A 24,779-nucleotide genomic window follows, 5' to 3' on the forward strand; every position below is an offset into this window, starting at 1 on the left:
CTATCTATCTATCTATCTATCTATCTATCTATCTATCTATCTATCTATCTATCTATCTATCTATCTATCTATCTAATCTGATAGATTATATATGTAGATAGCGTCATAGGTCAAACTCTGGCGAGCGCAGCCTGCTCGCATGTTTCATGTAAAACATTCTGTGGTTTCGCGACGATGCGTGTGGTTGTTTGTCTCATTCTGAGAGTACCCGGTAAGAAAGAACTTTCGCATGTATGCTTCTGGCATTGCTGGTAACGGGAGCACTTCAGAATGGGAGGGCGTGTACTGTTCCGTTAGAATTTAAGCATGAAATTGGTGAGAAAATAAGGCGCGGAAGCTGTCATCTCGTTTAGATTTTGCCTTTGTTGAGAACCAAAAAAGAAGATATGCTTCTTAGGGCAGATACAGTCTTGCTCAGCTAGGTTGCTCTATTTCAATCTATAAGTTGCGCCCGCGCTGTTAGTAGGCCCCATTTCGAACGATGAAAACATTGCATCGCTGGAGGTAAGTGAGGTGAAGGGGAGGATGGGGGGGGGGGGGGACAGGTGCAACTTGCGAATACAAATTTCTTTCTTGTTTTTACAAACATCGCATGCGCTGTGCGTGGCGTGTTACATTACTACCGCGAATGAGTAGTTGCTCTCTGATCGAAAGCTATCGGGCAGCCGTTTTCACGCATGCATTGCATAGAAGTATTCTGGACGTCAAGGTTCCTATCTGAGTCTGATTTTTGCCCTAGTTTCTTTGACAAGCAGCCACATGCTTTAATGATTGCTTCCAAAATTAGATGTGTGCCCTCGCGATGTAAAAGGACGTAGGTACGTAATAAACACGTTCGTTTTGCACACGTTATAAGAAAAGGAGCACGACAGACAACGTATGAGGGACGACTGATGATCCAAATGGCCACGCCACAACACTCCTCTCCTTAATGGTTTTAACTGTGCTCTGCCACCTACCTTATACTATGCGGCCTCGGGCTTTTAGCGTTTCGTCTTGTAATGAGTTCGAAGGCACATTTACGTGCCTGCGCGCCTATACACTTTTAACGCGATAGCGTTAAGGGCCCGCTGTTGTAAAGAATCAGATGTCGGTGTCGGACGTCGCTTGGCGAAAAATCACTCCGAACCACAACTTCGCAGGCCCTCCGTGGGGTGCAGATGCCTGACTGAACTAATTGGATTCCTCAAAGTAAAATATGTCAAAAAATTGTAGAGTACGAGCTAAACACAACTTGCGTTGGAGTTTAAGTTGAATATACCAGAAAACAGAATTCTGTTACACAGAAACTGAAACATAAACCCCTTTTCCTAGCCGCATGGCCCGCTCAGTTCTTTGCAACATCATTGCGTTCGCCTCCGCGCAACCGCAAGAAAGCTGCGCTTGCCGGGAAGCGTGACAAGCAGTCAGGGATTTTTGAAATCTGTAGCGTTCCACTCTTAAGGGTTAAGCTTAAGCGTCCTCCAATTTTTTTCACTTGAATTCATCGCGATTTTCGAGACGCCCATATCGCCTCACATTTTTAATGCATCAGCATTAGGACAGTCATGCGAACGAGAACCTGTCTGTCGGCTTGTGTGCGACAAAGAGGGGAGCGGGGTGGAGAGGAGGCCTACGCAGGTGGAGTGAGAGTAGGCGCCTGACGGAGGCGGCGTGCACAGATGTTGAATAAATTATAGGGTTTTACGTGCCAAAATCACTTTCTGATTATGAGGCACGCCGTAGCGGAGGTCTCCGGAAATTTCTACCACCTGGGGTTCTTTAACGTTCACCTAAATCTAAGCACGCGGGTGTTTTCGCACTTCGCCCCCATCGGAATGCGGCCGCCGTGGCCGGGATTCGATCGCGCGACCTCATGCTCAGTAGCCCAACACCATAGCCACTGAGCAACCACGGCGGGTGCACAGCTCTTGACGCGACACCGCACAGCTGCCGCTCGGCCGCCAGCAGACGCACGGCGCTCCCGGGCTAGTGCGGCCACCTGTCGGTCGCGCGTAACACGTATTGCGCGTTGGCGGCTGCGTTTGTGTTCTGCGTGCTGTACAGTTAACATCAACGATGGACGCCCTGCCTTCTACGGGGAAAAACTAACGATAACGAATTACTGTCCTATGAATCCTATTGATCGCCCCCATTTCATTCTTCTATATCGATTTTCCCAACAAAAGTCTCCTGTTTACTTATATGAATAAAATGAAAGATATTGGCAATTGTTTAATAACCACTTGCTCCACAAACAGCAAAATGTTCAGTAATCCCAGGATGATAACATGAGGTTATATAAAAACGTTACGACGACAAAGCCCTTTTTGGAGGCCTGCTCGAATAGTCAAAGTAAGAAATTAAGGAAGAAAAAAAAGCAGACAATAAAGCGGTACGTTCTGTAGTGTCTACAGTTAAGCGCAAGTCAACTAATGAAATGAATCTAAGTAGTACAAAATCAATGAAAAAGAGCAACAGGTTTGCTAAGTTTAATACATATATACCATATAACGTTTGAAATACAAAGTTATCAATGCTTTTCAAAAGTATTGCTGTACTCATGCATTACTGCATGGTCCAAGCGACTTATCTCCACTGAAATGATCATACCTACCACCTTCCTAGTCGACGGGAAAGGAATATCGAAAATGTCTAGCTTAGCATAATAACAAGGTAAAAAAAAAAGTGGAAATAAGAAACAGCTTGGAGGAAGAGTGGTGTAGCCACGTGGCCTTGTTGAAAGCAACAATATGACATTCGTCTGAAGAGAGCTGAAGATAATAATCAAATTCTGGCAACACCGCATTGACATCGTCTTACGCGTGACATTTGATTGCGACCGCGCATTTTCAAGGCTTAGCTTTCGGCCAGCAGTCCCTGAACACCCTGCAGGAAAACGAGCGACTGTCGCTACAAGCTGAGATAGCGCCTACGCCACTGAGGTCGACTCGCGGGCATGGCACATTAGGCGGGGTCAGCCTTAGGGGTCATAGGTAAGCTCGCTCCGACTAACAACTACGCCTGGAGCGAGGTATCACGCTGTTTCGGCAGAGTGCCGACACGTTCGCGCGTGATGGATGACTTTGCGCGCTCGCGTGTGTCCGGTCAACAGTCCCTTCTCTGCACGCTCGCGTGTTCTGATAGCGAGGTGGCGCGCGTGCTCTCCTGTACCACGGAGCCGACACGCACAATTTTTTCCTGCACGCGGTAGGCGCCCACTCCCTTAGGTGCAGGGCCTCTCGCGTATTTCTGGTCATTTCTTTCTGCTCAGTGCTGTGTGTTTTCGTGCGACCCCGGCTTATCGCTAGCTCTTTCGACGGGACCTGGCTGTCAGACGTTCGCTATAAGGTTTGCTGAGCGAACTCTGTTCTGTTGCATTTCGTTCTTATTGCTTTCGCAAGTCCACCGCATGTCTTCATTATTTTTTTCTGCTACATAGGTAAACAGACATTACGCCTCGTAGGAAGCGCCGGGTGTGTTCAATATCCCAAATTATCTCGCTTACGGATGTAGCTTTCGTAATCGACTTTTACTTCTAACGAGTTCTCTGCCAACCGTTGTGAAGCATGCTCTACCGATAGCAATCGCCTAGTTCCAACGATATGCTGCTCTTGTCTGATAAAGAGTGGTCAAATTTATGAATTGATGGAATAATACCAGTTTCGAAATCTCCGTCGGCGCATAGACTAGGGCAAAGCTTATTGGTACCTAATATAATTGTCTTGCCGGATATCGTTTGTTCACATTGCGGGGCAGGGCCACGCTTAAAACTAATGAAATTTCTAGGTGATTTCTGAGTTGGACTTTTTGAAACCGGTGATTGTGTTACGATTCGTGCCAAGTACGCATACCTTGAACGCTTGCTAGATTCAGTACCGCCATTCCAGCATCTGTCCGCGTGCATTTAAGTAAATATTCGTTAGTGGAATCTATTTATTTATTAATTAGTATGGGACTATCACATGACTTATGTCGTTAGCCGGTATGAGTAATCTGTAAAAAAATCAGCATGTTTAATTTGCTTGCAATAATTTCAAGAATCACTGACTATATTCGTTGAAACACCTTGCGTATAACTAGGGCATGAAATTTTCACTTTTATGTGCAGCTAAAAAACGTCTTAAAGTTAACATCGCTTAGCATTCAGTTCAGTATTCATGATTTATTAAACAAATAAGAGTTATCAAAACAATGTTAGTTGTTTCGTTGCTTTATGTTAAGAGCTCTCTAGGGGAAGGCGCTTACTACCCAAGGCTCGCAAATTTCGAAGTTCAAAGCAGCCAGAGCTAGCGTCTGCTTCACACATCTAGAAATGTGAAAACATGGTCAACCACACTGCGCATATTCTGCGTCTTGCATGCCTTCGCATTCGATATGTTCAGTAAGGCTTTCACGCTGCCTATTAGCTTTCGTTCTTGCGCGATTTGCATAACTGTTCCGATGTCTATCACAACGTACTGACGCGCAGCCAAAGGCGGCCAAGGTCGCACTGGTTTAGTGCATGTTCTGTCGCACCTTGTGCAAAGCATGGGAAGCCTCTACTTGCTCATCGCTGAGAGCTCAATGCACCAATGGTAACGTGGTTTGTGTCTCTCCCAGCTTAGAGGCATTGACTGCGTCGTCTTAAACAACAAACCAGGGCAAGAAAGGCATGGTCCCAAGCACGAACACTCGTTAGGTGTTTTCGACAAAAGAGGCTTTGCTGCGCAAAACGCTCTTTTTAAAACAAAACTTACGTTTAAAGAGAAAACAACTGAGGAGGAGGAAGAAGTAACTATTAAAAATATTAAATACAAAAACAGGGCACTAGCTTTTGTTTCCGTCTTTAGGCATACCCATAGCGCGGGACGAGAAGTTGGGAGAGCGAGGTGTTCTTAGTCCAGGAATGCTGAAGTTTTAGCTGGATCAAGGAAGAAGCAGTCGGGGATAAAGCTTTTAAGAAGCCCGTTTAGGAGGCCCTAACAGGCAACAGTATTCTGTGCAGCCGTAGACTGGCATTGAACGCCCCAAGGATGGAAAAGATGTCCCAGAGTTTTCGAAAAGCTTCCATTGTTTTAATTTACAGCTACGCTCATGGTTATGGTGTCTTCTTTTTTTTCTCGAAGTTGTTGATTATTGTAGTATGCCCTTCTTCAGTCGTTATTGACGCTCACGTAAGGCGTATGCCAAAATAATGTTGTGACGCATATAAATGGGGAGATTTTAACATGTGTCCTAGAGCGTGACTTACGGCAACGCATAACGCAACCAGACATGACATAGAGAAATCAATATCCGTGGAAATTTTCTCCGCTCCATGGACACATTTCTTTTTTAGCAGAACTCCTGGCTGTTGTCGTGACGGTGATTTGATGGTATTCAACTGGAGACCATTTGTCTGGCTTTGTGAACAAGGTTTACTGTCTAAACGACGAAAAGCCTGGCACGAGCCGTATTCATAAAGCATTTCATACGTTACTATTGTTCGTAAGCAAAGGCGTCGGTGTGCCAGTTGTGTTACGAAACATATCGGTGTGCCTATAGCCAGCTGACAGAAATGCTCGCGAAGGAGCACCCTTTCTCTGTTCGGTCCCAGACTTCCACTACAACACTTAAAAGTACCAATTTATCCCAATTTTAGTGGCCCAGCGTCTGCACTCACTACTTTATATTGCAGCAAACGCTAGTAGAAGCGTGCGCTTAACCTCTATACTGCAAAACCCAGTATTCAGTGCGCCGGATTATATGCCCAGTGCTGGATGCTGGGCAGGCGTGGCGTACTGGGAGGCGCTAGCTACTGGTGCGAAAAACAGCTCTAGCGCGCTAAATACGCGGTGCCTGGACACCGCATACATTTTTCTGAATACAGAAAGCAACAGAGAGTGTTTTAGTACAATAAAACAAGCGCTCCGACCAGGATTCGCTCGCTCGACCTACAGGACCCAAGCCCGGTACTTTACCGCTATGCCACGCCAGCAGATGAACATGAAAGGATAATTTGCCACGTCAAAATCGAGAAGCAGTTTTAGTTTCGCAGAGATACGTCTCGCATAGACATGGTAGATGCGCTATTTCCAAGCAACTAAAACTCACGCCTGTGCTACAAAGAAAAAAAATTGTTGTCAGTATTCAGTAGCACGCTCGGCAATGTCACAACGTCGATTTTCACTTGCGATTGGTATTTTAACTTCTAAAGAAGTCCTAAATGAACCGCCGACCCGGTACGCTGTATGGGCTGTTACTGCCGATTTCGATAGCCGTTTCTTGTTCTTCAGGCGAGGGATGTGCAACGTTTTCTTAGTTCCATGATGCCTTTCAGTCGACACGTCTGTCTAGTCATACATCTTCGTCAAAGAAGCGCAGGCTAGGGCTGGGAGCCTTCGGCGACAGCACATATATACCTGTGTTTATCACGCGTCACATCGGCGGTCATCGCTTCTTGTGCTGGCACTGTAAACATGAAAAAATGGTTTATTTAAGAACACCGATGCGAAAGCTAAAATATAGAGTGGTTTATCCTTGTTAGACTTCTTGATTCCTGAGCCTAGACGCGCCGATAGCGTGCAGACGGATTCGTCGGATATGCTGGGCCTAAGCTTCGGTGGGGACCGATCTCGGCGCGGGAAGCTGGCGAAAGCTAAAATGGGTGTATTTGAGCCTCAGAACTTCATTTAGTACAATAGGGAAAGTGGAAGTGCATCAGTCAGAGGTAGGCTTCGAATTCGGGACCCGTTCGCGCTCGTCTGAACGACTTCTGCATTTCATGTCCACTCCACAACGCTGCGACAACGGCGACAACTCCCAGTCATATGTTACGTGCGAACTACTAAAAAACGCGGCGTCCTCTGCGTTTGCATGGTTTCGTTCAAGAATTTAGCTATCTACCCAGTCAAAAGGGAAAATGCAAAAAAAAACGAAAGTGACCTTCCGTGTCAAGTGCACATGAATATAAACAGGGCAGCTCTTGCACCTTTATTCCAAGTTGCGACACGAAATAGAGTTTTATGACCCCAAGATATAGCGTTATTTAGGACAAGAGACTAGTGTCAAGCGATGAAATTGTATAAAGCATTTAATATCCAGCAGCGCTCGTCCTTGCGTACTGGAACCAGCGCGGCACAAACACAACCAGCACAGTTTCCAGTGCGAACCAGCGAACTGCATCGAGAACCAGCGCCTGTACAGCACAAACCAGTGCGCCCCAGTGTCATGGCAGTGGAACCAGCGTCTCTTACAGTGTGACCCAGCTCTTATCCAGCGTTCTCACTGGTGTCCCAGTGAGTCCCAGCGAGCGCCAGCGTAGCCAGTGCGATTCAGTGCCAAAAAACGCGCTGGTTTCACACTGGAAGGTACTGGAAGACGCTGGTTTTTCCAACAGCTAGGGCTGCAAGATAAAAAAGTAAGGCAAATCTGGGATTATCGAGAAAAAAAGTCATGAGCCATTACTCCGTGAAAGTGGATGACTAGCGAAGCAGTTTAGCACAAGAGAGAGAATTTTCAACAAAGGTACGAACATATTTATTGTCCTAGTCGGTGGTCATATATAGTGACGATAGGTATGCACACACATTCTTGTATCACGTCTGTTATTAAATGTGTCCGACACGTAAGACAATGAATGGCCCTTAAGCAATGGTTCATACCAACGTAAAAAAAAAGAAAGAGATTTCACGCGGCCTCCTCATTACGACGACAGAAGAGAAATGGAATTCTATTCTGGAATGATGAGCGGCAACGCCAGCCAGCTGTGGAAGAAGGCAACGATGCTCGAGCCATTGCTAATGATGATAGTTTATGATAATGATGTCAATAGTTTCCTCTTGCCAATGAATGGGTAAGCAATGAGCAACAACGCGGAGCCCTCTGTGGAAGGAGACGACGACGACGAACGCGTGAGCAGTGGCACGACCACGTTCTCGCGGTTGTGCCGAAGGGCGCCAACGAGCTAGTTCGCGGGTTGTTCATCGATGACGGAAATGCCCTAGCCATATACAGCTTCGATGAAAAGTACGATTCATGCCATTTTTATCCATGTTAGAATCAAACACCGCATGCACGAACGCATGCATTGGAAAAAAGAATGCCAAATCGCCCAGACTATGCTGTCGCCAACCACTGATTACTACCAGCTTTCATGTTCTGCTATCTTCAGACACTTCACTTAGCCCTTTCAAATATTTGCACACCGAAAGCTGAGTGGCTGTAGTCAGAGCCGTAAAACTACCCGAATGGTGTCATTTTCTTCACAGGAGAAAAAAATTTAACGCCTGCCACAATAACTAGGAACCATTTCGAAAGTGGCGATAATATTCAAGTGATAAACAGAAAGCATCGAGAAAAGGAAAATAAAGTATGGAATTAAACGTGTTCATTACAAAACGACACTAGGTTATAAAAACGAAATAAAAGCACATGTAATTAGCGGTTAGTACATACAATAATCTTCAACGGCAGATTGAAAATCGGAGGCGTTGAGAACGGTGATGACGGAGGTTGGCAAGTTATTCCATTCTTTGGCTTTCTTCGGCATGAATCAATCAGAAAACAAACTATTGCGACAACAAGAGACGTCAACATTATGGTAGTGGTTTGTTCGACATGGACATACCCATTGGCTCACTAAGAAGTTCATTTTTTTTAGGTGCGAATCATGCAAAAATTTTGGGGGGCACTGATCCGCGGGGCAGTTTCTTTTTTTTTCTATTCAATGAGAGCTTGAAGCCATACACGATTGAATTCATACAGCACCGCAGTGAAATTATAACCGACTTCATTGCGAGCCTTCTGAATACTGATTAGGTAGAGACAGACAGACAGACAGACAGACAGACAGACAGACAGACAGACAGACAGACAGACAGACAGACAGACAGACAGACACAGACAGACAGACAGACAGACAGACAGACAGACAGACAGACAGACAGACAGACACAGACAGACACAGACAGACACAGACAGACACAGACAGACAGTGACAGACAGACAGACAGACAGTGACAGACAGACAGACAGACAGTGACAGACAGACAGACAGACAGTGACAGACAGACAGACAGACAGACAGACAGACAGACAGACAGACAGACAGACAGACAGACAGACAGACAGACAGACAGACAGACAGACAGACACAGACAGACAGACAGACAGACAGACACAGACAGACACAGACAGACACAGACAGACAGTGACAGACAGACAGACAGACAGTGACAGACAGACAGACAGACAGTGACAGACAGACAGACAGACAGACAGACAGACAGACAGACAGACAGACAGACAGACAGACAGACAGGCAGGCAGAGAGACAGACAGACAGAGAGAGAGAGAGAGAGAGAGAGAGAGAGAGAGAGAGACGCTAACTGCGTTCGAATGGCGTTGGTATGGGCGAGAAAAATAAATGGGAGCGTTGGGAAGGGTCCGCCAGGTGCGGAAGGGAGGCGGCATTTGTGTTGAACTCGTTAGTCTGTCCGGCGAGGCTGCGTGCGATCTTTTACTAACGACACCTTACGCGCCATTACCGAATCGCGTCTGGGCTCGCGACTCGGCCGCGCCTGGTACTCAAGGAGAGCCAGGTACCGCGAGAGCCGCTGGGCGCTTTTCGTAGTTATGTGCCCACTTGATCGCACTCTGGGCTACGAAATGTTGAGTATATAGGGTCGCGAAAATTGCGCGTCACGTAGATGCTTCGCAAACGTGTGACGCGTTCACGTTGTCAGCCGGTGTTCGGGAAGAAGTGAAGCCGCGTACCTTTGAGTTCGCTCTCGTCTTTAAGTGGTTAGCATTCTGTGAAGCCAGCCTTAACGCATTTTCGTTATCTTCCAAGGAAGTATAAATGGAACCAGAGAGTTACACGATGTATTTATTTATTTATTTATTTATTTATTTATTTATTTATTTATTAGTACCCACAGCGACAAAAAAGGCATTGCGGTGGAAGAGATGGCATCAAGGCAGGGCGGCCTGCAGACGGTTGTTTTGCACGAGTCATCGTTAAAGAGGCCTAGAAATTAAAGGTCAGGGGCCAATACAAAATTCCCCTAATTATTGCTTGACATCAGTCCTGAATATTTTTGTGTTTTCCATTTGACTGATGCCGTTTAGCCTTGTAAACTTTCACAGACTGGAACGTTTTTAGAGAGCTGGCGCCATTTAGAGGCAATTGCAGATCGCCGGTAGAGGCCTTCGTCCTGCAGTGTGCATAAAGATATGATGATGATGATGATGATGATGATGATGATGATGATGATGATGATGAGAATGGAGGGGGTGTGGTGATGATGATCTTGATGATGATTATTGTGATGACGATGATGATGATGATTCGTCAAGCACTATCTCCATACGTGGCCTCATAGGGAGACGTTTGCATGCGTGATAGATTCGACGCTTGCGCAACAGGATACTCGCTAGCGCGAACAACAATAGGAAATCACGCATCACAGAGCGCTTGAACACTGGTTTATTTGTTAATACTGGGACAGCCTCTCAAACTTTGCGTATTGGCAACTACGGCGTGTTTTCGTCACCGAGTTTTGCAACAGCAGAATTAGCGTGTTCTTTCACGCTCGCAAACTAGGCAATGGAAATGATCTACGCAAGAGCTAAATATATAAGGTTTTCCTTTTTTCTTTTTTTGCCCCGCTAATGACAAGAAAGCTGCTCCCTTCGAGTGGTGTAACGACCGTAGGTGGATTTTTGCGTCATTGTGGAGTGATAACTAGAATGTGATGAGGGCCACTCTAGGTGCTTGCGGCCAAAATGGAAACAAAGCCCCAATAGCCCGCGTGCATGAAGCAGTTAAGCGCTGCTAACCATTTTCTTTAGACAAGTGTCGCCTTGGCTCGAGAGGTGTCGTCACAGTCACTTAGGTCTCTTAAGTTGCAACAGCCTGCTATGACGCGAGGACGCAATGTTGTCTGGCGCAACCTTGGCCATCTAGGTTCAAGCCTGTCCTAATGACTGAAGGTATTTATTTGTCTTTACCATCGGCCTATCTTCACGCCTTAGTTTTCAATGACTCAGGCTTTTGTGACTAGTAAGTAGACAGAGAGAGAGAGAGAGAGAGAAAGGGAGGGGGAAGGAAAAGTGGAAATGCAGGAATGTTAAACTACGTAGACACAGTGTGAATTATTAATAAATTTATAATCATGCGCAATTATATTTTTTATTGGGATTTGAGCAGAAATCTGTCTACGTAGACCTGCAGCATAATTACAAAGGCTGTTTAATCAGGTGGCTTCGAACTTTCTGCTCAACGCGGTTCTCTTACCACATTGTCGCGTTGCAGTGCCGGTGAAGAAGCAGACAGTAGCAGTACTATGACTAACAAACTTAATGCTTTATTGGGCGAAACTGTGCCCAGAAATACAAGCTACACTTAAAGCGCCACGATAGCAGCGAACACAGTCCTCGATCGCCGAAAATCTGATCTGTGGCTCAAGCGCGTTGGCTATTTGTAAACGACCGCGTAATTCCTGAGGTTCGCGTGCCTTCCACACTGTGCAATATTTGGCGACGACTTCAAAAAATTAACACAGAATCGGCAAGGATGATCGAGAATTTTCTGATACATGCAGGCGCGTCATGCACTTAACGCTTATTAGCCGATTAAAAGCGGTCACGGGAAAAAAAAAGATCAACAAGTAAGTTCGTCAATATTGTGATATGCAGTTATATCCGCTACGATTCCTGCAACGAAAATTGATATCTTTAGACACGATAACCATCACGCTCCTAATCATAGGTATTTACACTTGTATAGGTTTACACTTGGTCACTTTGTTACCAAGCTTATAGTACTAATATTTTAACTTAGAGTTTTCGCACTCCACCCCAGAAGAAGTCGAATATAAAGAACTAACCAGTCCATACATACTCTTAATGCATATACGCCATCAGCACGCGTATTCATCATCATCATCAGCCTGGTTACGCCCACGGCAGGGCAAAGGCATCTCCCACACTTCTCCAACTGCCCCGGTCATGTACTAATTGTGGCCATGTTGTCCCTGCAAACTTCTTGATCTCATCCGCCCACCTTACTTTCTGCACGGATATTACATTCACTAAAATACTGCAATGCATTCCTATAGTGGTATGTATCGCAAATCAAGTATAACATACGTGCTTATTGTGCTTACATATCATACATCGCTTATATACATTATGGCATATGTGCTTACATACATATCTTACATAGCCTATGTGCTTACATATCACCTTTGTCGCTAATAATGTCGCAAGCGATAATTTTTTTCGATTCATTTCTTGTCAACTAAAACATTGAAACTGATGTGCATTTGCCAATATGCTTGCTGAGTGAAACCCTTGAAACGAGAACAGTGCAGAATTGGACCGGTTCGCAGATAACTGATAGCTAGATCGACGTTCCTGTTTAGTCAGAGATCATAGCGTCCAGCGCATATATATATATATATATATATATATATATATATATATATATATATATATATATATATATATATATATATATATATATATCTTTTCATACCTCTGTAACACCAAGAAAGCGCGGCTGCTGTGAAATTTCTCAAATTAGACTCAGGTGAGATTTCTCTTTCTTCTTAACATCCAACACCACGATGCTTCTTTCCGCATCGTCTCACTCTTCCTCCTCCTAATGCTCCCTTCTTTCTCTTTTTTGCGTCTTTTGCACCCACAAGAATCGATGAATAATTAAGCGTCATACTTGTTTCCCACAGCGTGCCTTTCTGACAAGGGCAGCTGTTCCGCTTCTCTTCTTCTCTTATCCATGCAAGCATTTTTTTTTTCTCTGAGATTCCACGCCAAAGTCCCGAGGCGCATTGGAGGTACTGTTTATTTAAACTAGACTGTACTACACAGGTGCGAGTTTATTTTTACGCCACCGCAGCCTCTCACTCTCTCCTACATCTCCTTCTCTCTCACTTGTAGGCTGCCTTCGCTTAGCGGCCGCCCAACGCTTTTCAGGCGTTCCCGTGTAGGCGCACTTTGATCGACTTACATGGAGTGCGTTTGCGCTCTCCCGAAATATCCTACCTTGCCGGCTTCTATAAGCGAGACGGCGATTAGCAGCTCGTTTATGAACTGCAGGCTACAGCTGAGAATAGAGCATGCCACACTGTTTCCACAGACGGCTGGCTTGCGAAGAAGCACCGAGAACCGAAATAGAGAATGGCTGTCAACGCAAGGCTCCTAGAAATTATGAGGGCCCGCAGCGGGGTGACAGCTGTCGTGTCAATTCCACCAGCACTACAAAGCTGGCAGTTCTTTTTAGACTGCCTTCAAAACGCTGCTTCATCAGGTTGTTCCCTTGTTCCCTTTTCCAAAAAATGGATCATACCCACTACGGGGGATGGCGAAAAAGTAGGCGGTCTTACGAGTGTTTTATTAAGATTGCGGCCAACATAGAACTTGCATAGCAGAGCGTGTGTTAAAGAAAAGTAACTGTAGAAATGAGAAGAAAGCGATAAAGAATTTTGAGGCAAAATAATTCAGCATGAAGAAATAAAATAAAATAAAATGGCTGATAACTTTAGACATTTAAGGCAATCGTCCTGCGTCCCTACTCAAATTGCCAATTATGGTTTGGCGAAATTAGTGATAACTCAAGTTTGCGAATTAATACTTCTAAAAAATTTCTTTGCCGTTGTTGCTACAAAGAGGGAGGAGGCGCTCAAGAGCTCCAACCTCGCCGGTCAGCTACGGGCCGTCGAGAGGGCCCGCGACATGGCCGTCAAGTGTGGCCTGCCCGTCCCGGGCAGGCCGTGCCTGGCTCCTCCCTCGTGATGGGGTTTCGGAGTTGCTCCTCAGGACTTGAATAAAGTTTATTGCCTGCCTGCCTGCCTGCCTGCCTGCAGTTGCCTTTGTTGCTGAAGCCGTCGTTGTACTTGTTGCTTACGATCACAACGACGACGATGGCGTAGTTGTTGCGGTTGTTCGCCAATAAATAGCACAAAGCCATTCCCTAGGTGAAATAGGTCGGGAATTTGGCACGCCGCTTCCTCTCGCTTTACACCCTACACTCATCATTACCGCTGCTGACCAGTGGGAGGCTTTGCTGCTCAGCCGCGACCCGGAGAATCAGCTCTGGGTCGTCCGCATGACCACGCACGTCGCTAGACTACAAGGATTGGCCGCCATCTGAGGAAGGGGGCGAGAGGGACTGTCTCCCGCCCCTCTGGCTGCCTTTGACTCCATCAAGGACTCGACAAAAGTTGTTTCTCTCTCCTCCTTTCGCTCTTCCTCATCTTGCCTTGCTTGCATGCGGGCGCTGGAACTGAACGCATTCCCTCATTAAAAAAAAGAAAGAAAGCTTCCAAATGGCCTGTCCCGCTTCCGGTCCACTGGGGTTTTATATCCACTTTCTCAACCTCTTTTCCCGCCTCAACGGAGGGAAAGTTCTTAGTGCGGCGACAATTTTCCTTCTTCGTCCTCCATTACTCTGCGTCCCACTCGCATTTGCCCTGTCTATCCTTCCCTTTTTCCTCGTCCTACCATTCGCCCTCACCCGGCAAGTGCCGCAGCTGTGGCCATTATGCCATAGCGGCACTAAGTCGACGGCAGACACGCGAATATTTCCATTGTGCCACAGTTCTCGTCGTTCTCAATAAGCAGGCTGCTTGTCACTTAAAGTCGTGCAGAGAGTTTTCAGAGAGCGATAAAGAGCACGCAGCGGTAGTCTGGATTGAGCCCAGTCTTTTCCTCCGTGACGTTATTACCTCATCGTCTACTTCCGCCTCACATCTATACTTGTTCACAACGCTTCTCACTTATACGATATTTTTTTAGAGTCTTTCCTTAAGACGCCTGCGTTGCTAGATCTCAAAGCGGTGCTTACACAACGGAAACGAGGTTACTAGGCGCCCCATTCCTTTCGTCCAGACACACGTCTCAAAGTCACTGCTTCACTTCACACATTGCTTTTTTCTGAACGTTTCTACTTCGTTCTTTCTTTTAATCTTTCAAAAAGACAGCTTTATGTTCATTCCGGCAAGCGCAGAGCGAGCACTGTGGCATACATTATTCCTTGACATTCTAATAACGTTTCGAACTGCGGTACCTACTAGGATCTGGCTCCTGACGAATGGGCTCCCCTTTCCTCCTCCGTCTTCTCCTCTACTCCAGCCTGCAAATCTTCATCTCGTCCAACGGCCAAATTCTTAAAGTCTCCCACTGTCTCCGCGTTGCTCTATCCTCGTGATTTCTGTTTCTCGGCTCTTAAGCTCAAAGAACGAAAACTGTGCGCGCAAACGCGGGCATACGCCGTCGATAAATATATCGCGCGCGAGTCGTCGCGCAGCCCAATTTAATCCGGTCTTTCGTCGCCGCTCTTCGGTCGCCGGACGAGATGGGCGCAAGCGCGTTCACTTCTCCCCTCCAAGAGCGAGACAGGAGGAGACAAGGGAAAGGGAATGACGAAGAAGGAAGGAATTGCGATCCAGAGGAATAACTATCGGGGAGGAAGTCGCGTACATGTCGCGCCGAAAGCAGGTAAAGAAAAGCTTGGAGAAGGAGCAACGTGAAAATACCCGAGTAAATGAGAAACATGGACCGACGGCACGGCAGCCAAGAGTACGAACGGAAGGGTCGGAGAACCGGCGAGGATTAGAATTAAAGCAGGGCGACGAAGGAACGAAATCAGGGACGAACGAAGAAACCCAGAGCGAGCACGTGCGGACAGAGCGCGGGGAGGGGGGGGGGGGGGAGAGGTACGCTGTGCTACACTCGTCGTTTCTTTTTCGCTCACGGCTTCATTTGCGTCGCTGCGTCGGCCGACCGAACCCCTTCGTGTATGCAGTTGCCTTCTTTCCCGCGTACTTGTGCTCTTGTTCGCAGCACCCACGTTTCCTGTTAACCCCCCTCCAGATCCACTCGTACCGTAATTTACACCTCCTCCCCCCCTCCCCCGCGCGCATTCTCCGCCTAGAGCGAGCGCGTTTTGTAATTCAAATTACGCCGGCGCCGGCGCCATCTACTACTGCATGCATCGGCCGCGAGGAGGAGGGGGGGGGGAGGGGGGGCGGCGGTATCATTGTCTAGGCAAGAGTCAGGCACGAGAAGCGTATGCGTGGCGAGCCAACTGAATCAGCCTTTCTTGGTCCACTCCTTGCGTCCCTTCTACGTCCTTATACCCCTTCCCTCCATGTCCTGCCTTCAGCTCCTCGAACCTCCAGCGACCCTAGCCTCGCTTTCGCATCGAATTCCGTTTGCCTTGCTCTCCAATAGTTTGCTTCTTCTTCTTCTTCTTTTTTTCATTCTTTTTACTCGCACTCCTTTGTGATGCTCGGGACAGGTAATCCCTGGCTTGTAAAATACGCTGCATTTCTACCTCCTTCTCCTTGTTGACCAACTTTTCTTTCTTTTAGGTGCGTTGCCTAGAAACGGGATACTACGCTGCATTCATATTCTTTTCGTGGAAAGCTACTGCATATCAGGTTATCTTCTTTTTTTTTTTTGGCGTTCGGTAGGACACAGGAACGCCGCCGTTTTAGACTCCAACATTTTACTGTGCTTTATATTACTATTCAGTAGATTAGGCACTGCTGGTTCAATTTGGTGCGCCTGTCTGCCTTTTTTTTTTTACTGCGCGCTTTTACTGTGCCGCAACCATGCCAACCACACTGCATAGCTCACTCCGTTTTGTTATTCGTGGGTGCAGTGTTACACTGAACTGGAATGACGCACTTTTAAGTTCGCACGTTTAACTGAGGTGGTAGCAGCGTCAGTCGTATTGCGCAGGGCGTTGTCGCGTTCTAAGAGTGGTATATTGTTGAGCGTACCACCTAATCTTTCTTCTTGCGCGTGCTCGCGCTAAGGGATGGACTCGTGTTGTCGCGTGCTAGCTATTGCTCTGAGTTTTGCCTAGACTTTCTATCGTTTAAAACAGCGATGTGCGGAAAGAGGGGAGGGGGAAGTGGGGAGTCACGCTAAACGTTTAACACTCTCAAACTCAATATGCGGCCCTCATCAAATGCGCGAGTACTTTCCTTGGATAATGACGACGCTTACGGATCAAGCATGAGTACTTCTCATCTGCTTCTATTTCTCATACTCTCCCCGCATTCTCAAACGATCTCGAACAAGGTCCTCGACCCGAGGCTCTTGTTCCACTCCGTCGAGCTTAGCATGGCGCCACTCCTCCACCGAAGAAGACACTACTGTCCACGAAAATTTCCGTGGTGTGTCAACGAAGCGCGAAGACTACTTTTCTAAAGGACAGCGTTGCCTTTCATTTTCTTGAGTCAAGGTGAATTGCAGAGTTGAAAGTGCACTCTGGATTGCGGTAGTCGACCTCACTGGATTCATGTGCTTGCCACCGTTAACAATCGACGCTTCGCGCCTCGTGAACGCAAAAGCCTTTGAAGCACGGCAGCAGTAGCCGTGTAGAGTCAGCCGGCCAGTCAATTCAAACCCTATCTATTCCTACAAAATAGCTTGAAATACAGACAGAAGCCCCAGAGTACCCTCTGTTGCGGCGATCATTCAGCCACCAATATGGAATGATGGTTATTAGATGGAATCGTCTAATCTTCGTGCTTGTCACTTAAGACGTCCTAGTTGCTTTATTTATTGCGCTCGATCCACCTGTATTATACTAACGCTTGAAATAATTGAACTTTTTGTAAACCAACAGGAAATAATGCTTTGTGCGCATGCGCAACCAATGCGAGTTGTTGCGAAAATAACATATATATATATATAGATATATATTGTCGAATATGATTATTTCGCGAAGTCTCAAAGCCATTTGAAACAAGGACGAAGCTTTCATAGGCAAATTTTGTCGGAACCACAGTGCTTGCAGCTTCAGTAGACACGCGCCAGAGTTCGCTCTCGTATAATATATTTTTTTGTAGAAGATTGTGTATCGAACCTGTCGGCCACGTGAGGCTTTTGAAGCATAAAGCTTTTGTTAACGAGATGCATGTAATAAACACAGATATAAATTGCCAGAATCGAGATTGTGGGATAACATTTAAGTTTAAAGACAGGCTCGTTTATACAAAGAAAAAAAGTGTAAGAAAAATTCTGAGGTAAACAAGATGTACTTCCGTCTAACAGGCACTATCTCCTAAGAAAATCAAAATTTTTGTTGGAATACGCATTCCAGTACCACATTTTAAGTGCAGAAACTACAGTTTGGCGTGCCGGGCTGCGGCCGTCAATGTTCTGGGCTGACTTGCGTCATCGTCGTCGCTCTCAGAGACAAAATGCGACAAGAAGACAGCATCCTCAGAGTCGCTGATGCCAGATCCGCCGATAACTTAAGCGGCAGACGCAGCGGAATTGCGAGATATGCGACCTTTCGAAGCGCGCGCGACGTTCTCGGAGGCAGTTATTTTTGCTTTCTACTTTGATGATCGCGAAAACTTCAGCGCGCGTTCAAAAATCACCGCCTGTGCGGAAAATGCGAACTGCTTAGAAAACTAAAATAATGTTCTCCTCCTTCACGTCCGATAGCGCATTGTGTCCGTGAGCGGCGCGGAAGGTCTCCAAAGCGGCGTATCAAACCATCGTTAGCGGGCTAACGACGCCCAACGGGCGTGGTACGGAAAGAGTTGAAGCATTGCGCCTCGTGCCTTACCCAGCGAATGGAGAATTTCTGTGGTTCTGCGCATTTTAGCGGAAGACAGACACCTTTGCATCGCTATACATAATACTTCAAGTTGTGCAACGAATTTTCAGAAATATATTTAGATTTTATAGTACTCTAACTAGACGTTGCCAGCTCACAGTGACAGACTGCTCTATTACGCTCTACTTAATCGCTAGGAAGGCAATTGACAGCACCTGCAGTTTTTTTTTTTCTTATTCAGTCTCAATGCTTCTATAAAACACACAATTGTTTTGAAAGCAAAACTATAGCTTGGAGGGGCGAGAAGGTACGCGCAGGGATCTTCTTCGCTGCTTAATATGGCTCGCAGAAGCGATCGCTGTACATGAAGCTGAAAATTTTGCATCCACAAAGTACACAGCCGACAAAGTAAAGAAAGGCCGCCGTACTTTCTTTTTATTTATCAGGTACTACATCGCTCTCCCTTTTTTAAGAGCAATTAACGAGCGATATTGAGAAAAACGAGCCGGTAATTAGAATAAAGAATGTGCTGCATTGATTAAACGACTTACGTGGAGCGCGAAAGGAGCAAACAAAAAAAAATATGGGAAACAGTCGCAACGCTAGATACTTCCGCTGCTTGTTGTCCCTTTCTTGTAAAACGACTCAACACACACGAAAGGGAGGAAACGGACTAAATTTTTCTTAATTTCAATATTTCGCGTGCAGATTCTTCTATGTCGGCACTGACAGACTGTGCAGGAAGCGGAGGAAGAAAACAGATTTCTCTATAGCTTAACTGCATAGGGCGCGCGTTAGCCCATTCGAAAACCATCTCGTATTTTCACAAGCCTCCCAGACTGAACTTTACGTCGGCCTGCAGTGATTTAGTTTCCATTCGTATCTCGATGGAGGCGTAGAAAGCGATAAGTCCACTGAATACTGTAATTTGCGTAAGACAACGTCATTCGTATAAGAATGACGGAGAACGTTTTATAAACGCATAGGGAGAAATTTATCGTCGCGCAAGTAAGCGTGAGCGGAAACATTGCAAAATCCCTCTGGAAGTTTCTTATATCGCCAGGCAAAGGTACTGCCTGCCCCAACAACGTAGCGGTGCAACGCCTTGTATTGTTGAGAAGGGTTCTTCCTTTTATGATATTCATTTCATCCCGGTAAACAGTAAACCCAGCCTAACTACGTGTTAAGATGCCTTGCTTACTAATCACAGTGCATAAATTCAACGGCCTTGCGCGCTGCCCACACGTTAGCAGTGCTTCGTCTCACACGTCTGATTTTTCGTGGCTCTCGCCTATACTGAGTTGGCGGCGCAGTGGCGTCGGGCGCATTCAAAATTAAAGCGCGATTAACGCACTTGAGCAGGACGCCTCCAGAAATAGGCTTCTGGCTCAGTTCAGCGGTTTTCGCCGAGCTTTGAGATTGTACCGTGTTGCGTTCTGCGTTAAGCTCTTCGTGGTGGCATGCTGTAACGGCAGCTCGGCGCCAGCAGAATGCCAGCCCATCACCTGCAATTAAAGCAACATCGAGGACCAAGCAGCCACCGAAATGTTGACGCCCGCACTTTGAACGCCAACTCTTGTGCCTCTGGTACTTCATTTTCTGGCCGCATTTCACCTGATGAATATCAATCCCGTGAAATCTCGAAACAAACGGCACCTGGCACATTTCGAAGCGGATAGCTTTATTTGTCTCTTTCGCTCGTTTTGCTACGATAGCAGTCATGCGGACGCTAGAGGCGCATTCACGACATCCACCCCACTGGCACTGATTTCGTGCTGTCGTCCTGAATGCGCATGCGCGGTCAGTTCAAGGGTCTCCAGAGCGGCGGAGTGCGTTTGGATGCAAATTATCGCAGTTTCGCGCTAAGAACGAAGCAATGAACGCGAAGCACCGTGTTAGAATATTGCGCGAAGGGTAAGATTTGTAGCTGTAGTGGCAGTATAAATTGAAGTAAGCGTAAGCTGCGTAAGTGAAAATGAGCTGTTGTGCTAGGGGTCCTCTGTTTGAATCGTGCCAACGGACAACTGCACTTATGTTTATTAATGAAAGCCAACGACTTTCTTAGTGACTTTACTACCACTTCACTCTATCAGGTATGTTTCGAACCGATTTCCTGAGTTGATCCTGGAAGTAGCGAACAGTCCCGCCACTAGAATTACATCATCTTCAGGTTTAAGTTTTGTTATTGTTTCGCACTTTTAATATTTCAGTCTGAGAGTATTTAAGATAAAAGGCATGAGCGGTCGCTGTTCTTTTTTTCATGACATTAATTTGTGGGCTGCCATTCCCAAGTTCTGAGGAATAATTTGCCAATAATATAAGACTTAATCTGAGCAACATTAGTGAAAGAATGGCGTGAAAGCATAGCCCGCATATGGTATATAGCATACATATGCCTACATATATATGGACCCGCCGTGGTTGCTCACTGGCTATGGTGTTAGGCTGCTGAGCACAAGGTCGCGGGATCGAATCCCGGCCACGGCGGCCGCATTTCGATGGGGGCGAAATGCGAAAATACCCGTATACTTAGATTTAGGTGCACGTTAAAGAACCCCAGGTGGTCGAAATTTCCGGAGTCCTCCACTACGGCGTGCCTCATAATCTGAAAGTGGTTTTGGCACGTAAAACCCCATAATTTAATTTTTAACGTATATATATGGAACCTCACGGCGACGATGGCGGCAAAAATTCACTTGGAGTGTCTGTATAGTTGCTATCGGAATAAAACGACATAGTGAAGCACACGCACCGTCAATGCTACGCTTAATCACCTAGGTGGCAGAGCTAGATCAGCATCCTTGTTTTTTAATAAAATGAAAATAAAGGAAGGAGATGGTAGCCATCCTATAATGGGGACGGCTGCTCCTTGTTCGCATAACAGAAACAACAATATAAAAAATACAGCTTTTTGTCTTCCGCGGCTGGCACGGACGTTGTGTGCACGCATACCACAAGCAAGTTTAAACCTCCTTGGTATACTGTAAGCACAGTGGGCTGCTGTACGTATGATCTGGTTTGAGCGAAACAGACGGTAAACTTCAAGCTAGCGTTGTCTGAAATTTCACTGGGCGCCGACCGAACGCCGACGACTTGCCGTCGGTCTCATCTCGTGCACCAACTATGGGTGCGACGCCTGCAACGCCACTGACAGCATTCATCACGCAAGCGTTATGAGACGCCTGGTAAGTGCCGGGGTGCTGTTTTCGTCTGCCCAGCAGGAATCGCCTTGCGTGCTACATCGCGCCGACGCATCGCGCCCGTTTTATAGTCAGGAAATCGTCCGAGGAATTTAAGCGCAACGATGAACCTTTAGATTTCTGTCACAAGCTTCACGATTCGGGCAGAACTTCCAGATTTTTTAAAGCGAAAGCTTTACTGGCCGCGAACTTGCGATTTTGCCGTGGCCGTGCTCCGAGAAGGCACATGACGTCCGATTGCGTTCCTCGTCGTTGCGTTCGCCTCCGCTCGCTTCGCCAGCTGCGTCGCATGCCTGATAACATGTGGCAGGATTGGAAAGGAGAGCTCGCGTGCGCCGCAACCGCAGTTGAGGCGGCAGTATGGACGGCGACAATTCTGATAAGCATTAGGAGGCCTGGAATCGACATCGGAACGCGACGAAGAGGAAACGACTCGCCCAGGAAACAGACGAACAGCGCGCCGAACGACTGGCTGAACGCTGCAACATAGCTAGACAGCCAGACTAACCTGGACTTGATTAATAAAGATTAACCAAGGCCAACCATGCTATGCCTTAGCTTTCGCTACGTATACTTTATTTATTTATTTATTTAAAAATATCTTTACAGGCCTCGTATGAGGCATTGGGTAAGGGGAGCGTTACAGTAGGATTAAAAGAGTATACAGAGCATATAACAAAACATAATAGGCATACATTATTAATATACAGTGGAAAATATATACACCTCTTATACAAGCATTAAAGGATTATACAAAATAAAAGGGTTCGTAATGTACAGTCGGCCAAAAATGTTTGCGGACCACGGGGTCTCAGAAGATGGTAAATATATGAGCAGCCTTTAAATGTAGCCAGTAAAACCGTACATCACAATGTTGTTCACATATACCAGTAAAGGATCTTAGTGGGAATACCAGGCTACGTTTTGAGGCTGCGAAGATATTCAGCTTTTCGTCAGGTCTCTTGGTACGCAACATTTTTTGGTCGACTGTACATATTAGAAAAAGACAAACTATACAGTTCCTTCAATAAACAATGAAAAAAATGTAGCCACTCTAGTACAAATACTAAACAGTACTAAAAAAATACAAGAATAATAAGCGAAATGATGAGCTCATAAACAAAAGAGCACATAACTGGAAGAAGAAGAAAAAGCATTATGCATTTGAAGTTAGGTGGTGTAATATGAACTGATGAGCTGGCGGAATTTATCGGGATTAGGCTCGGAGGCGATGAAATCAGGAAGTGCGTTACACAATCCAATGGCACGAGGAAGCGCCGACCAGTTGAATGCCCGTGTGTTCCCGTAGATACGTGTGAAGATGAGGTGATTATATAATCTGCGAGATGTGAAAGGTGAGACTTCTAGCCGTAAAGAAGATTTCCTATCCGCATGAACGTACTTGTGAAATAATGATATGACTGCAAAATCATGTCGCGTACTTAGTGGCTGAAGTTAAATATGAAGTTTTATTTGTGAGATGCTTCAATTGTTGGTGTACTTACGTGAGATGAACCTGGCGGCCCTATCTTGAATTGATTCTAATAAGCTGATTAGGTTGTTATGATGGGGTGACCAGATTGGAGAGGCAAATTCGAGCTGGGGGCGAACAAACGTCTGATAAGCTAGCTTACGGATGTTAGAGGGCGAATTACGTAGGTTTCGGCGTAAGTACCCCAGGGATTTCGAAGCATTAGCACATATAGTAGTAATGTGATGTGTCCAGGAAAAGCTTGGTGCGAGATTAATGCCTAAGTATTTGTAGGAAGTAGCTGTAGAAATTGGGTTATTATTTACGTTATATTGGAAAGAAGAGATTGAGTGTTTACGAGTGATGGACATTACTTTGCATTTAGACGAAATCAGAGTCATTACCCAGTGGTACACCAATCCAATATGAGATGAAGGTCGTTTTGAAGAATGAGGTGGTCATCGGGGCTGGTATAGGGCGGTAAATAATGCAGTCATCTGCTAATATTCGCACTCGTGATGCTAAGTTATTAGGAAGATCGTTAATGTATATTAAAAATAGTAGCGGCCCAAGAACGCTACCTTGTGGCACGCCGGAAGTGACATAGGAAAGGGACGAAGAAAGATTGTTAATAATTGTAAATTGTCGACGATTAGAAAGAAAGTTTCGGAGCCAAGTTAGTGTCAGTGAATCCAATCTTAGTGCGTTTAACTTTGAAATCAGGCGGCAATGGGCTACGCGACAAAACGCCTTGGAAAAGTCAAGGAATATGCTATCAATCTGTACATTATGGTCCATGTCTAAATGCAGGTGAGTCGTGAATTCTAAAAGCTGTGTCTCACATGACAAACGCTTCCTGAACCCGTGCTGATTAGTGAAAAAACAAGTTGTTTGATTCCAGATGGTTGTATATGTGAGAAGCAATTATATGCTCGAGCATTTTACAACAAATACACGTGAGCGAAATTGGCCGGTAGTTATCTGGTGAGTATCTGTCCCCGTTTTTTATTATGGGAACTACTTTCGCAGTTTTCCAATCTGACGGGAGCGCTCCTGTAGTTAGTGACTGTCTTAAAATGTGATACAGTATATTGCTAGAAGTTATAACGGCGTTCTTTAGTATTTTGGAATTAATGTCATCGACGCCACAAGAATTATATAACTTCAGATTGTTTATAAGTGATACAATGCCGTCGATACTAATGTCGATGGGCGTCATGTACTGATAGTCTAAATCGGGAACATCAGGTAGAGTGTAGTGATCTTCAGTACTAAATATAGATGAAAAATATGTGTTGCAGCATGAAGGACACTCATTGACTGGAAGGGGTACGTGGTCGCTATCTTGTAAAAAAATGTGATTAGTGTCGCGGTTAGGAAAGATAATCTGCCAGAACTTTTTAGGGTTGGATTTCAGAAGAGATGGAAGGTCATGTGAAAACTATTTATCTTTAGCAGTGGATAAAGCGGAGTTGTAGTTTTTTAAACACTGATTGTATTTTTCCCAAGCCGATGGGGTGTCAAATTGTTTCGCACTAGTGTATAAGCGTTTCTTTTTGTT

Source organism: Dermacentor variabilis, chromosome 5, assembly GCF_050947875.1.
Source record: "Dermacentor variabilis isolate Ectoservices chromosome 5, ASM5094787v1, whole genome shotgun sequence".
In the NCBI taxonomy this organism is placed as follows: domain Eukaryota; kingdom Metazoa; phylum Arthropoda; class Arachnida; order Ixodida; family Ixodidae; genus Dermacentor; species Dermacentor variabilis.